At 35.3% G+C, this 13525-nt stretch overlaps 1 long non-coding RNA gene across 1 annotated transcript; it reads right to left on the bottom strand.

Moving 5' to 3' along the window:
• Nucleotides 1-490: 490 nt before the first annotated feature.
• Nucleotides 491-12643, bottom strand: LOC134419777 (uncharacterized). Its single transcript, XR_010028155.1, has 4 exons — nt 12538-12643; nt 9930-10042; nt 1822-1893; nt 491-606 (listed from the first exon to the last, which is right to left on the bottom strand). It is a non-coding gene; the product is annotated as an uncharacterized LOC134419777 (long non-coding RNA).
• Nucleotides 12644-13525: the final 882 nt, after the last annotated feature.

Raw genomic sequence — 13525 nt, 5'->3', positions numbered from 1 at the left:
AATAGGTGATAAGCAATCAACTACAAACAAAAGTGAGACACTGTGACCTTACATTCAGCTTGAGTAGTAAATTAACATATCTCTGCAGTGTACTAGGAAATTAAGAGGACAATGAGGACAAAATAGATGAAAAGCAGCCATAGGCTACATAAATCCAAAATACCTAATGCAGTCTAATTATAGTATATTTTAAATCCCACATCCCAAATCTTGGCCGTCTAATATTTTCATCAGCAACCAGCATAGTTAAGTTTACAGACTTAACCTATATGATTAAGCAAGGCATATGACATGGTCTAGTCATGAAGCAGAGCTACCTGAAGACAGACAATTCCGAAAATGGGCTCAATTAACTTGATTTTAACCCTTTTATTACATACAGTGCCAACCTCTCAACATCTCTTCTGCCCTGCCCATCCCTCCTGAAGAGCCTGCAACCATCTGGCAGCGCATTCCAGCCACAGGACTCATCCCACCAGCTCTCACTTACGCCAATGTTGTCGAATCTCTGGGAGTGGGCCAAAGGTTCCAGCTCCTCTTGTTTGTTCCTCACGCTGAGGCCATTAGTGTAGAAGCATTTCAGGTGTGGTACTTTGTAGCCAACACCTGGTGAAGCAAATTAAGGGATCCCATTAGTACTCATTTCCTCCAGTTTTGGCTCGCCATCCCATTGTCCGTCACTGGAGAGCCTGGTTTTGTCCCTTACCCCCTTCCACTCTTTGGCAATACAATATAAAATTATAATTAATTACCCAAATGCATTATGCATTTCCAGTCATAGATAATTGCAAATTTCCACAAAGAAATTTAACATAAAAGGAGAAAAAAACAAGTGGGCATTTCCCTTGAGTTCTATATGTTCTAGACTGGTCCATAGATGCACTGACTGATCAGTGCTGCAGATTATGCAGGTATAAAGGGTGTCTGAGAGGCTTAGGAAGTTTCACACTCGTGGCCCTTATGCTACATCACATATTCTTACAAATTTGTCAGTGGAACTAGTGAGACCACTAACTCTTGTCATAAAGAAAAGAATCAGCAAGAAATCACCTAATTTGTAGCTTATTAGGGAAGTTTTATAAATCTATTTAGATAATTTAGAGACTTCATGCTGTGCATATTAAACCAAGGGAAAAAGTGAGTAGGAGGTCAAAAAAGGTAATGGAAAGGAAATCCTTCCACAATGATAAGGGCCTGTCAGTCTTTAATTACCAGCACAGTCTAATGAAGACCGCTCCATTTACATAATGGACCTGCACAGTTCATACAAGTGAACTTGTGTAATGCTACTATTTTTTACCTGTAATGACATGCATCTATGTCTCTTTTGTTTGTTCATAGAGTTATTTTTTCTTGTTTTTTTAAGAATAAGGAACAAATGCACAACAGACTTGATGCTTTTTCTCAGGATACAGGTGCCTTCTTTAATGTGTATGCCTTATGTAATGTGTATTTATCTAACAGACAACATTTGTTTGCAATTGTAGAGAGTGCAAAGAAAGAAAAGCCACAAAATCCCAGAATATTCTGAGTTGGAAGGGACCCACAAAGATAATCAAGTAATCCATGAACAAATTACAAAAATTATGCTGATGTCAAGCATAGGAGTATTACTGGCACTTGCTTTCATTCTCAAGTCATGCTGCAATAATATTATTTAATACCTTTAATAATAGTATCCTTTTAGTGATAGTGGTCAACAGATAGAAATTAGACAAAATTTACAGAGGCATGAAGTTTCCTCTAAGAAACTTGTTGAGAAAAAAAATCAAATCAGCTCTTGAGCATGCCAGCTCTTCTCCTGGTCTTCTTAAAACACACCACATTTCAAGCATATTGCTTCAGCATCTCATTCACTGTTGGAGTGAGCAAGCAGCCTCTTTCTTCCAGGGTCTAGAATAATAAAATTTCAAAGTGAGAACTGAATATCTAAATTTCTTTATTTCTTTACTGAGCCACTACACAAAAGTACAAAATTAGAGAGGAGCAGAACTTCAATATTATTTCCTCTGCTTTAACTTTGTTGACTCTCAATTTCTTTGTGCTTCACTGCTTCAATAAAGGGCAAACAGAAGTACCACTACAAGCATGTGCACATGCATGTGTGCACACCTACAGACATTTTCACCATTGATTTCGAAAATGTACATTGCTCTCAGGATAAATCATAAGCAGGGTGTGCCTTGCCTTCTCAATTTAGGGGGTATCATGAAAGAGCTTTTAGGATGATGAACTGAAAATAGGGTTCATTCTTTTAGATGCATTACCTTCCACAACAGTACCTAATGAAAAAATTGTTTGAGTGGATGGAAGTCAAATTGTAAGGATAAGAGGTCTTTTTATGTGTATAGCTGGGAAAGAAATACTCCATTATGGATTTTTAATCACTCTGTGATCCTATGACTGCAATACATCCCTGGAATTGTATTCTAGGGATGCATTATAGTTTAAATGTTCCATCCAAAATGCTGTGCGAATGGCTTTTTCTTTTCTCTCAGTATTAAATTCCTCTTTGTCTGATTGGAAATAAATAGAATAGAACTCTCAATAACTGATTTGATTTCTAAGATTTTTATGATATAAGCTATAAAAAAGTATTCCTTGTAACAGAAAGCACATCATATATTTCCTGTGAAGCTGATGGAAAATGCAAATGCACAATTACTTCAGCCACATCCTCTTTGCAAATCAAACACTGGACTTGATAGTTTGTAAATTACTTCAGAGTTACAAAAATTACACAGTTATATCAAGAACTGCCCAAAACTTGTGAACTTGAAGTTATAGTAACCAAAAAAATACAGATTTTTATTAAAAATGCAATACTTTATGAAATGTTATTTTGTACAGAGAGAAAACCTAATGTTATGAATTAAAATTTAACAGTTTCATTCCAATATTTACATAATGAATGACTCTGATGTTGTTCAGACAGGCACAACAAAGTGTGCCTGCTGTGTTCGATTCCATCTCAAATATGCAATACATTAAAAAGATGCAGTCTGCTGTTGTGAATGCAGTCCTTGGTTTGACCTGGAGTTCCCTCCAAAACATCAGCATCACTGTCAATAATACCAGATTTGTCTTTGGATCATATAAAAGCATGCTGCTGGAAGTTTCTTTCTGAGATTTTTGGAAGGCCATCCAAAAATCTGAACTGCCACCTCCCCTGTTGGAAAAGGAGCAGTTTGTTTGTTGTATGGCCTCTTTTCCCAAACTGTGTGTTGCTGAAATATTCTCAGTCAGTGCAAGAATAAAAGAACATTTTGTGAACTTCAGCAATTAAGTCTTTGCTATCGTATCTTAGGTAGAAATCTCAGCAGAATCATTACTGGGAACATAAATAGCAACAAAATAAACAGATGAAACAAAGTTTCCAGAATAACTATTCTTCAAATTAGTTTCAAAACTAAATTATAGCCTTTAATTTATCATTTTCTTTGCTCATAATTTTTTCCTCAAGTGTACTTTCTTGGCCAAGTGTGAAATAATTTACATGTATCCAATGTATCTGAGAAGGAATATTTTAATGATGTTTTTCATCTGGAGGAACACACATTTATTGCTATGAACCAGTATTTTCTGTTTGGCTATTAAGAGCTAAAACTAATTCTATGTGCACACCTCACATTGCAGTTTTACCCCAAGGAAACATGGAGATATAGAAGAATAAAACTGTGACATCCAAAGTGTGCAAATCAATCAAACAAGTTCAAAGTATCTTCAGAAAATAAAAAAAAAAAAAAAAAGGGAAAGACCAATGAAAGATAAATGAACAATTATATTTGCTATTTTAGTCCTATTAGTAACACTTCCATTAAGAAAGGAATTTGGGGTGGGATTGTTGGGTATTTTTTCCATCTCCCTTCCCTAAAGGGAAAATATGCATGTTTTGAAAAAACAATTCACACTTGAAAATTTTCTGTTAAAAACCACATGTAAAATAAAAACATGTTCTTTTACAATTTCCAAGTAACACTCAGAACATTTTAAGAAACCTAGAAAATTTCTGTAAAAAATTTAATCACAAATCTATTGTTCTGGCAACAAGTTTTCCCAATGGATGTAAGTTATAATTTAGCTATTTTTACTTCTATGAAAGACTTTTTTGAGTACAATGAGGGCAATAACAAAAATGGCATCTGTTTATAAATCCTTATAGTACTTGGAACTACAAACTCTGAATATAAGCACACTGAAATTAGCAATTTGATTGAAGCCTTTTATTTTTCAAAATGCAACTACTGGAAAGCAGTAGTAGTTTTCTAACCATCAGCATGAAAATTTCATGTTGCCTATTAATTTTATAGAATTCTGAACATACATAATCCTTCCTATTGCTACTTTTTAAAGTAATTGTGTTAATATTCTGTCTTGCTTTTCACTAAATTGTCAGTTTTAAGATGTGGAATACTCAATCCACATTAGCTTGTTTCAAGTAGTTTTTCTCTTGGTTACTTTAAAGCTGGAGTCACTTCTTTTTCATCCTCATTTAAAACATTTTTTTCATCACATCAGCACATTCTCTAAATGTATCTTTAGATATGTCAGCTCAGGGCAGTGACAGACATTTCCACAACTGCTTAATGAGAGTGGATACAAGGCTTTTCTACATAAGAATGTGAGAAGATTAAGCTACTTTGAAGTAAGGCAACTTCTTCTTCATGCGTGCCCACAGACTTCAGTGCAATTTAGTTTTTATGTTTTGACTTCACACCTTGACGCCCTTCATGCAGTCCTGATCTCAAGCAAGAAAAACCATAAAATGTTAAACAATTACTCTGGGAACAGTGGCACTTTATAAAGCCCTTTTCTGAAGGGCTTCGTGTCTCAGTGGTGCTCCTGTGTGGAATTTTTGATACCAGATTCATTTACCCATTTCTTTCACATCCTCATGAGAACATTACTAAGCACCTTTTTCTATTTAGACACTTATTCTCCCAAAACATATAGAAAATCACTGTCTTTTCAGATACTTGATCTATTTGTCTGAAACTGTGCATGAGGCTGAAATTAAATGTAAGGTATAAACGCAAGCCTATACATCCATATATATATAAACACAACCTCCTAAATCACTCTCTTAGCAAAGCAGACTGAAAATTAAAGAAACATCTCAGAACTGTATAATACAAGAAGTAACACCAGACTCCTTTCTTTTGTCTTCTGGACTTATTGTACAACCAGACTTTTAATTAGTTTACATCTCTGTAAAACCAACAAAATAGTTTCTTCATCCAAATCTTGGTATGTCCCAAATGTTTAGTAATTGAACTTTTCAGAGCATGGTTTATTTTTCACAACAAAAATCATAGTTTGGATGCCAACAACTTCAAAAACAGTAATGTTTAATATATATAAGAACACTTTGAATATTATAATCCCCTAAAATAAAACTAAAAAATGTGAAAATTTCTACTATAGGAGAATTTAACTAAAAACAAACAAACAAAAGCAAGCAAACAAACAAACAACCTCCACAAGCAGACAAGGAAAATAACACCTGGTGTGGGAATAATACATGCACAGAACTGGATCTTGAACAATTATTTATATTTAGAGCTTCATAAATCATTGATGTGTGGGACAGCATTTAATTCTGTTCCTTCCCAGCCTCCAAATGGGAAGAAATAATAGAGATGGCATGGATTTTAGCTGAAATTAGCTATGCATCTGTTTCTATGCACTGCAAAAGTCTATCATATCTAGAAATGATCAGAAGCAGGATGCAGCAGAAAGACATTTCCTATTTTTGTGCTGTGTGGATTGGGTTTTTAGGTTACTTGGAGGAAGTTTTCTGTCAGACCATACCCAGGCAAGATCCAAGAACAGAATTTAGTCAGTAAGAAGAGGAAAAACTTTTAGAAATGTAGGATTTAAGGATCACTGCTAAATGAGAAGGTGAGTTTATTATTATTTTCCAAAGCCTCATCATTTTCATGTGTGAGGACAGTAGCCATCATCAACCGTAGAAGCCATAGCTCTTGTGGATGAAATAAGGAGTTAACCAACTATATCAGTCTGAGACCCTTACTTTTTATAGAATGGCTGGAATTGGGTAACCTGGGGACAAGAAGTGTTGATAATGTTCTTGCAGAACTTATTCATACTTACAGGAGGAGGGCAGTATCCTAGAGAGCAGGCACTTCCCAGTGATGGAGAGTGTGTGTTTTATGTGCTGATTCACAAACATGGACTAGGTTAGAGCCAGGTTACAAATTTTTGATTCAGCAGTGATTGAAGATCTGAAGCTAAAACACTGATAGAAGCAAATTTCTGTTGATTGATTGTTTCTAGGATGGGTAATATAGCACTTTGAAAGGATTGAAGTTTTCTTTTTTTCCACAAGTTCTAAATAGAGGGGGAAAAAGCATTATATATCATGGCAACAGTAAAGGCTGTATCTAAATGGCAAGATACTTTCAGTCTGCCTTGCTTCCTGTATTACTATGTCCCCCAGCTTAAAATCAGAGGTTTATTGGTATAGAGTATCAAATTTAGACATTTCATCCCACTTCTCGGCAAATTCTTTCAAAGAAACTTCATAATAACACTAATAAAAGTCTTTTAAATATAAACCATCAAAATGCAGGCTTTTCTGCAATATGAGCATTTGAAATTACCTGAAACAGTATACCTTTGTTGCTTTATTTTCCAGACAGCAAAAATTTAGATGTGCCAAAAGGCTACTGTTTAAAAGCCACTAATGGGTATATTGTCGCTACAGTTAAGTAAAAATAATTTTGAGAAAAACAGCCTGTATTTTCAATTATCCCCTTTCTATTGATATATTACTCTAGTTAAAAAATATGGTTAATAGTGGAAATTAAATGTTCCGTTACTTATACAGTAATAGAGCCTACTTTTGTTGCCCTTTGTGGGCTTTGATCATTAAAGTAATGACCACAATTAATTTTTGCCCGGAAGGGAAATATTTCTTTCCATGCTGTGCTGCAAGTGCAACTTTTAGAGTCTCTCTGGGTACAGCTCGTATATTTGATAAAGTTAGCCAGAGAGGGCATGCTCTTAGCTCTATAGTTTTCTTTGTCAAGTGTTATTGGCATAAGGTCTATAAAAAAAATTTAAATTCCTGAAGAATTAAATAACAACAGTATAGGAGACTGCCTTGAACTCCTTGCCCTCCCCTCACAGTATCTCCTGATACTCCATGCCAATCAAGTCCTGAGCTGGGTTAGTGGTGCCATATATTGCCAACTCTAAAAAAGAAGTTCAAGGCAAACTGCTGTTTTGATTCTCTCAGCAGGGAGCAACACTTTTAATAGGCGTGTACATCTGCTGCACATGGCATGAAAATATCCTTGGCTAGCTGCACTCACGCCCATCTGTCGGCATGGCGCGCTGCCTGCTGACAGGTCGGTCACATCACTGCCACATGGCACGAGTGCCAGCAGAGGGACAACTTATTTGGCCAGCCTGCTTGTCAGTGAAAGTGAACAGAGCTTCTGCAGGACATCATTGCAAATGCTAGCAGTGCCACTTTGATAACAACTGTTCAAACTTGGTGTCCTCTTGATATGTTTTCATGTTGTAGCACCTAGCCCTCAGATATTTCCACAAGCGTCTTTCACACATGGAGCAGTCAGTCCCTTGGTGAAGACTAGCCTAATTGAAGTATACTATGATACATTTGCACTCTCCTTTTAGCACAAAATACTTGTAAAAACATTAAATACTTTTTATGGTAATTCTATACCATCAACCTGTACCTAGTGGTGTAGAAAGTAAGTTGAACCTTCCACTCTGAACTCATTTACTGCCTTCTGACTCTGAGAAGCTCTCTCTCTTGACAGTTGCCAAATTACAGTTTCCTTTTCTGAATAGCAGAAGCAGCTATTTTGCTTTATTTCCCAAAATAGCAACATTGCTCTTTGATCTCTTATTATTGAGAAATGCTGACTTTTTTTCTGAGCATAAACACAGATGATCTTATTGTGTATTTCATTTGAATCAAAAGTTAGATGAATAAAAAGATCCATTACTAACAAACTTGCAGATTCTGTTATGGCATCACTTTCAAATAAAGTAGATGCAACATCAAATTTCCCATTTACAGGAAAAGAAATTATTTATGGAATAGGATCATTTTATTTTTAATTTTTTTACAATTTATTTTTGATTGTCTGAGTTCTTTCTGATACTTACCCAAAAAATTCTAGAGTGTGTGAGCAGGCATACAGCTTCAACTAAAGATGATGCATACATTATTAAAAGTTGAAAATGGCAAAAATTAATTATTTACATAGACAGGAATCTTTTTATTGAGTTTTGGTATAAAGTAATGTGCACAAGGCCAAAATCATCACTTAAACTTGAAAAATATATTGCTTAAAACAAACTCATAGAATTTCTCAGGACCATGTTATCTCATTATTCATCATAATACATATAAGGAAATATATCCAGAGCTAATACTGCACTGCCCATTGGACTAAGATACAAGTAAGGTAATGTAATATTTTTATCAGTATTATGTGCATTTTTATATTACTTCTTTATCAATGTGGTTTGGTTTATGGGCCCTTATCTGTTTTAAAAAAATAATTAAAGGACAACATACATTCAGCACCAGAGAGCATATATCTGCATTATTAATTAGAATCCTAAATATACAAATAAGTGATCTCATTGGATTACATACAGTGCAGAGGGGAGTAGATGAACAGATCAAATAGGGTAAACGATTCTTGAATTTAGAGGAAAACGGGAGAATAAAAAGTAGCCTATATGGAGCTTTGTGACGACAGAAGTTGAGGGGTAGAGCACACGGGCTGGCTTCCTCACCTATGTGACTGCTGAGTGGCTCATAGTGCGGTGTTGTAAGCACACAGTTTGTGGTAATTGAGGCTGAGCCTCATCCCCAGTGGGCACAGCTGTGAGCAGCAGGTGAGCAGCACTGACAGCAATGAGCCAGGGAGTGCCCAGGGGCACTGACCAACCACCAAAGGGAACAGAGGGCACACAGTGCAATGCATCAACATCAGGGGGATAAAAGGCTGGGCTGAATAGCAAGAAAAGCAGATGCTTGCAGCCTTCTGAAGTGATTTGTTATTTTTCTGTATGGGCAGATACCTGAGGCCTTCTGGTGAGGTATGTTGTTACTGTGCATGGGCAAATGCTTAAAGCCTTCTCAAATTGCTTAGTGATACTCTGTGTTGTGGCCATCTGTGACACTGCGTTATGTACTCTGGTGGAGCTGTGAAGCATCTCCGTGGAGGTTAGTCCATGGATGGTGTCCCCTCTGTCAAGGGAGCAGGATTGCTGCTCATCTAAGACCCTCCCTGGAGTGCTGTGCCCAGCTCTGAAGCTCCCACTGCCAAGAGAAGCATGGAGCTGTTAGAACAGTTCCAGAGAAGGACCACAAAAATTATTAGAGATCTGGAACACCTCTCCTATGAAAAAAAAAAAAAAAAAGGCTGAACCTAAGAGACCTGTCCCAACCTGTCTCTGCCTGGGGAGCAGAAGACCACAGGCACACCAGTATATAAGGGCAGTTTATGAGGAAGCTGGAGAGAGACTCTGTGCCAAGGCTTGCAGTGACAGAACAAAGGGCAATGGTTTCAAACTGAAAGCAGGTAGATTTATGTTAGATATGAGAAAGAATTTTTTTTACAATAAGAGTGTTGAGACACTGGGATGAGTTGCCCAGAGAATTTTCTCAATTATTCACCTCTTTAAACACACACATTTGTGCTGTTTGTATCTGCTGTATTTCTGCTGAATATGAACAATCACTTGCAAAACTATTTGTACTGAACAAGAATAGTGTGAGTATTGTGGTAAATGTTCAGAAAATAATTTAATACCTTAGACCCCCATCTGATAATGAAATGTTTGATATTCAATAAGAAGTGAAGTGCAATAATATGCAAGCAAACTACATAATGCAAACTCAATGATATTTAGCTTACCATGTACAAACCTTCAGTAAACTGAAGTTTTCTCACTGAAGATTTTTTGATAGAAGTTATATCTTGATTGAACATTTGTTTGGGTTTGGATTTTCGCAATAATTGCTTTCTTCCTGTTTAAAAATCAATAGAAATCAAAGCATATAAGCCAGTTTCTCAAGAAAGAAATTGAAAATTGAAGCACATTTCAGAACAGTATTATGTTAACAGTGCTAATATACTGTATTTTAGGTATCTAAATAAACCTACCTGTTGGGTCAAGATCTGTAATCCATATTCCCAACAATGGATAAATTGCATCATGGTAAATAGCACACCATATAAAAGACAAACTTAGCTGTGGAGGGATGACTCCAACAGGGAAGTGGTAGTATAGTGGAACAGACCAAAAAAAGTTACCATGAAACCACAGCAACTTCTCAAGTACAATATTATTTTTATCAAGAAGGTTTTCTTGATTTCAGACGGCACTATATGATGAAAAACTTGAACTTTTGTATAGAAACTGTACTTGAAAATTGGAATAGGTTATTTTTAGACACTTTTTTCACAAGTCTACCCTTATTATTTTAACTTCTCTAGTGATCATATAATTTTTTTATAATAATGAACTTTTTTTATTAATATCATGGCCTATTTGTGGACACATTTACTTCTACCAGTAGATTGAGAAGAAGCAATTAGGAACTTTTTCTAACTGCAGTAAATTTCAATATGGCAAGAAATGCACCTTCTCATATGCCTGTGATGAGTTAAATAGAAATTTAATCTAAAACACATGCTTAGCAGGATTTTATATTCTACTGTAAGGAGTGTTAACATTTGATTTTAAGGACCTGTTTCATTACAGGCAAATAGGTTTATAAGATGGCCCATGAAGACACTTTGAAGTTTTTCAGAGCAAATTACAGGCAAATGAAATACAAAGATTTCCAATAATTAAAAATAAAAAAAGCAAGAACACCACTGATGCTGGTGCATATGAAAATTTAGTAAAATATGTTTTCATAATGCTGAGGTGATAGAAATGTAATGGTAATGAATGAATTTTAAAACTGCTGTGTTGTTCTGTTTGTTTCATAGGAAATATATTTCTTCAGGCTTCTGTGTTAGGACAGAGGTAGTAATAACAGATTATAAATTACATAAAGTTAGTGAGTATACTTGGATATCACAAGTAGATGCCTATAAGGCAGTACTGGGAAAAAAGCTTGAAAATCAAGACAAAATCAAATCATGCCAGCTGTAGAAAATTAAAATGCTTCAACTAAGTCATCTTTATTAAAAGTTTCATTCTTTAGTGTTTTTTGCAGTGAAACTAACATAGTAATGCAGGTTTTCCAATTCACCTTTGTAATTTAATTCTATTAAAAGGTGAGAGAATTTTTGTTGCTAAGGGTGATAAACCACAAAGCCAAGATTTTGTGCAAGTATAGATAGATTAGAATTTTGTAGTTTTTAGGGTTTTTCACCTGAAACCATAAAGCAGAGATATGAATATGTTGTTATAAGGTAGCTGAAGCCCATATAATTTTCATTCTATCTCCATATATGTTTTAGAGTGAGGCTGTCAGTATTCACGCATAAAATGTGACCACTATGGAATATAACAAGATCCTCACCTATACATTATTGTAGATAAGGTATTACAATGTTCCAAGAGGTTGTCTTACTTAGCAGTTTCACCTGTATGAGAAACAGTAAACTAAGGATGGTGTGTCTCTCTATACCATGTATTTCTTACCCAAAATGAAGAGTCTCCTCAAAGAATCAAAATCTCACATGGCAGTTTTGGAACAGGAAAAAGTATATGTATTTAAACATGGGCTAGGAATCAATAAGAAATGAAAGAGTAACACAGCAACCTTAGTACATTATTGTAGCAAATTGGAGTTCCTGAAAGTCAATGAATGGACATTCCTGTAAAAAACCAATACCAGAGCAAAATTATGTCAAAGCAAGCGTGTCGCTTCCAGCCATTGAGCCAAGATAAGTAGAAGAAAAAGAAATATTTAGCATTGTACCCATTGTCCCTTTATTCTATACCAATACTTGGAAATTATATATTAGAATTGCATAAAAAGAGACAGTCCGTAAGGAGTTGTTACAATATTGTTGGATTTCACTTTTAAAAAATGTCGTCAGTTTATTTTGGATAGAATATTTCCATTAAAAATAATTAACTAAAAAGCCTTGTTACAATTGAAAACTCTTTTCATTCATCTTACTATGAAACATCCCAACAATTGTCTTATCCAGAGTTATTCTATGAATTAATATTAAAAATTCATAATTTCTGGAGAAAAAATGTAACATGCATGTTATGCCTGTAATTTCAACCATTTGTCACATACAATCCAGAAATAAAATATTACACAAGAAGTAAAAGCCCAAGACTAGCTCAGGTCATGAGGGCTTTCTTAATGAGATAACTATTACTAACCAGTATGACTAAAAGCGGTGTTCTTTAGTCAAAGTCAGAATTAAAAATTAATTAAATTTTGTCTAATTGTGCTGGAAGAGAGTTCTTACTTGTACTCCCCAGATAATGTAAGCTCCCCACTGATCTATGGCAATGTCAGTCTGGCTGTGCAAGTTCACTACTCACCATCAGGGAGATTTCTTTCCTTCGCAGGAGACCATTCCAGTCAGAGGTACCATTCTCACCTCCATTCCAGACAACTTTCTTCTACTTGCTGTCTAAGATGCATTTCCCTCATTAGCATGGCAGCCTACAGTGATTTCACTGAGTCATGCTCGCTTAGATCTACGCCAAATTACCTCTGAACATGCTTTTTGTAACATAAAATGAAAATAAAGACTGAGCTCAGAGAAGCATTAGCCAGCACTTTGGTGAAACTACAAATTAAAATCAATTTCTTCATTTTGTAAAGAAAACAGCAGTGATAAAAGGGGGTTTCAAGTGTAAACAGTGACAAAATTTCAGCTGTAGAATGAAACAACAGATTGAAAATGGACAGTGAAAATTGCTGATGTATATCAGAATTTACAGGAGGCAAGAGCTTTTTTCAGCCTGGATTAGAACTTCAGTCTAACTTCAGCACTGTGACAACATCACTACTATGCAAAAATTAGCTCAGGAAAGACGAAATACTATTGTTAGGTAATGGAAGAAACTGATTTATGCGATGAGAATAAAAAATATATTCCTATAATTTTACTAAGTGATCACCTACATATTGTAGGTGGATACAGGCACAGAGGAAGGGGAGGAATTATTTCAAGTATTACAACAAAACATAACTACCTAAAGAAGTAATAGCTTACACTGTGAAACGGATAATTTTAGATGTGTATTAGAAAATACTTTCTGATCCATTAGACTCTAATATAATCTTCTGAGGAAAGTGCTGAAATCCTGGTAATTTAAGAAATTTAGCAATTAGATGGAAAGGAGTAACAGGCATAGGCTAAGAAGAACAGTACAGAACCTGCAAGAAATGGAAAAAAGTTCTATCAGGTCATCTAATTCACCTTAATTTCTATGAAAATTAATGTTTGCTCTTTTCCCTTGGTTTAAATTTTGTTCATCCAGTCATGAAACCTTTTAAATCTCTGGACTCTAAAAATGTCTT

The sequence above is a fragment of the Melospiza melodia genome, chromosome 6, assembly GCF_035770615.1.
Source record: "Melospiza melodia melodia isolate bMelMel2 chromosome 6, bMelMel2.pri, whole genome shotgun sequence".
NCBI lineage: Eukaryota > Metazoa > Chordata > Aves > Passeriformes > Passerellidae > Melospiza > Melospiza melodia.
Note: the sequence above shows the minus strand (reverse complement) of the source record. Positions and strands in the feature narration are given on the sequence as shown.